Here is a 3,478-nt window from a genome sequence, read left to right as displayed (position 1 = left end):
TTAGATTCAACCAACTCAGCTGAACATGCCATTCCCTTCTGTAAAAATTTTCTCTACCCATCTCATGTCGCCGGAACGCAATGGAATTTTAGTAACAAAATATATCTCACTCTTATAATTTAGTATTTTTGAGTATTCAAAGTAATGTTATAGCTAAGCTAATTAAACAAATTATGCATATTACTGCTTTAGTCGCATTAAAATAACGAAATATCAATTAAATTAAGCAAATTATTAGGTACTAAACTTAGTTTTGACGGTTTTTTTGCTTAATAAACTCATTTATCTCGATATCAAAAGCAAAAAATACATCAGTTAAAGTATTTGCCCTTGCTAGCTATATATTTTTTCCATCTTTGTGGCAATAAGTGAATTCCGCGTCGATAGAACGATTGGTCTTTTGAAGCAATCCGTTCATCGATCCATTTTCGCACATCGTAATTTCTGAAGTATGTATCCATCAAGTCGTGCTGCATCGATCGGAATAAGTAATAGTCTGAAGGAGCTAAGTCTGGTGAATGCGCTGGATGCGGGAGAACTTCCATTCGAGCTGCATCAGTGTTTCCTTGACGGCTTTTGCAACGTGTAGTCGAGCGTTGTCGTGCAAAAGCATAACTTTACGATTGCTGGCTACTGCTGGCCTTTTTTCCAACAATGCTTCATTCAAACGGTTCAATTGTAATTAATATCGATCCCCCGATATTTTCGTTCAGTTTGAGTAGCTCATAGTAAACGACGCCTTGCATATCCCAGCAAATGCAGATCATTGCTTTGTGGCCATGGATATTTCGCTTTGGTGTAGATGTTGATAGTTCGCAAGGATCTACTCATGACTTTTTGTGTTTAGGATTATTAAAATAAATCCACTTTTCATCGCCAGTCACAATGCGCCACAAAAAGCCTCTTTTTTTTCTGTCTGGCGAGCAAAGAAATAGAGATGTTTAAGCGATTCACAATGGTATTTTCGGTTAATTCGTGTGGTACCCATATTCCGTCGTCTCGGTCGCAAATTAATGTTAAAATTATTGCGAAAGGCAAAAAATGTTGGTGCTATTCCGATATTTCTGGATACAGTCAATATTTACACAAAGAATGAGGCGGCGCACCAAGGTGACAATTTAGTCCTTGCAAATGACCGATCATGAAAAGTTCTTCAATTACTTTTTCTTCAGAATGACATCGGAATTATTTAAAGAATTGCTGGCATTATAATTGGATTATGTATATATAAAATAAAAATATGTCGTATTAAAAAATAAGAATTATTATTAATTTTCTTCTTCGAAGTTGTCAAATTCTCAACTATCAATAATCAAATCGACATGACATTTTGTTGATTTCATATCGTCTCTATACCGTTCCTGCTACGATTCCGGTGGTTCCGATACAGTAAAGAAACTTCTTACGGAACGGAATGCTAGTGAACTGATTTCTAGTAAGAAATCCGTTCCGTCGTTCCGATTCCGTATACATGAGACGGCACCCTGATACGTAAAAGCGTATACGAGGTCTGTTCAAAAAGTACCGCGAATTTTGAATATCCGCGGGTTACGTATATTCGATTTTCGATTTTTTTGTGGCGTTATGTTGGTACTCATGTCTCTCACTTATGCCGACAAGTTCGGTCATTTTGAATGTTCAGTTAATTTTTGACAGCTGCTTTGCTTGCACGTGTTTTGGCTCGTCTTCGATTTTTGCCTATTCCAAAAAATGGATCAAAGAATCTGTATCAAATTTTGAGTGAAAAACAAAATTAAGTGCGCGGACGCATTCCGAATATTGACTGTGGCATATGGTGAAGCTACCTTGGACCGAAGCAACGTTTATCGGTGGTACAAAATGTTCTCAGAGGGCCGAGAAGATGTGAACGACGAAACGCGCCAAGTTCGGTCGAATGTGAAGGTTTTGCTTACATTTTTCTTCGATTGCAGGGACGTGGTGCATCATGAGTTCTTGCTACAGGGTAGAACGGTCAATAAGGAATATTACCTGCAAGTTATGCGCAATTTGCGCGAAGCAATCCGCCAGAAACGCCTGGATTTGTGGAAGGACAAAAATTGGCTTTTGTAACATGATAACACCCCTGCTCACACATCGTTGCTTGTGCGCGAATTTTTGACCAAAAACAACACACTAATGATGCCGCAGCCACCGTATTCCCCAGATCTGGCCCCCTGTAACTTTTTCTTGTTCCCGAAACTGAAGAGGCCCATGAAAGGACGACGCTACGCTACGATTGAGGAGATAAAGACGGCATCGAAGGAGGAACTGAACAAGATCACAAAAAATAATTTTTTGAAGTGCTTCGAGGATTGGAAAAAACGTTGACACAAGTGTATAATATCCGATGGGGATTACTTTGAAGGGGACAAAATAAATATTCATGAATAAATAAATAATTTTTGAAAAAACAAAATTCGCGATACTTTTTGAACAGACCTCGTATTTCATTCATTTCAATAGCTATTCAAACCGTGTGTTTCTTCCCGAAATTAAGCTTTACCTTTTACTGATTATTAAGAGAGAAAAGGACAGTTTCTGCCCATTTTTACAGGTATTTTAAAGCAATCTCGTCATTTAGATTTATCCAAATTGTCTTTATTTACAAATGACTTGCAGCATAAATTAATGTGTCATTCCTTGCTTCTAACGTCACGATTCCAACATAGCCGTCGCGACTACTCAAGAGCCTTAATGACGCCGTATGTACATATATATTATGTACTTATTTAACAGAATAATTGATGACTGTCATACAACATCTTAGTATGGATCTATTTTTAGAACTTAGATTTTTGTAATAACAAGATTATCATTATGCAAGATATTCCAGATAGCCAAGTCTGTAGAAAGCAGATTTTTTAAATGTCTGCTACACACTATGCCAACAAAATAACAGAATTAGATAACAGAACACAAGCCTTAATGCGGATGCAGTTGATTGCCGTCATTTTCTGCTCGAACCTGCTAATAGTCTGCTAGAAGACTGCAGACATTTTGTTATCTGGATACGCCGTTGATATGTAACTTATTTTCATCTTATTTTCAGAATATTTATATTTTTTATTTATATTATGTATTAGGAATAAATTTTAATTTATGTAATTTGAATAAATAAACAAATTCAAAGGACTCTTTCAAAACATAATAACAAAACTCAATCAGCGGGCGAAGTAAGAGTCAACCACATTTTTTAATTTTTACATAAAATTATATATTGTATTCAACGCGATGAAACATCACGCCAAAAAATAATAAATAATAAAACTATAAACTAATACATTACAAGTAACAAGTTTCGGCTACCAGTTTGAGCCCTCTTCAGACATTAGTACAATAAAAAATAACAGAATAAATTGAATTGTCGCAAGTATTCGCATAATCCGAGTAATCACAGTTCGGGTGAGTCTCGATCTCGAAACATTATTTCCGTATGGTTGAACAGTCAAAAGTATTAAAATTGTCATTGTTGAAGTTC

Source organism: Trachymyrmex septentrionalis, unplaced genomic scaffold, assembly GCF_001594115.1.
Source record: "Trachymyrmex septentrionalis isolate Tsep2-gDNA-1 unplaced genomic scaffold, Tsep1.0 scaffold179, whole genome shotgun sequence".
Classification (NCBI taxonomy): Eukaryota; Metazoa; Arthropoda; class Insecta; order Hymenoptera; family Formicidae; genus Trachymyrmex; species Trachymyrmex septentrionalis.
Note: the sequence above shows the minus strand (reverse complement) of the source record.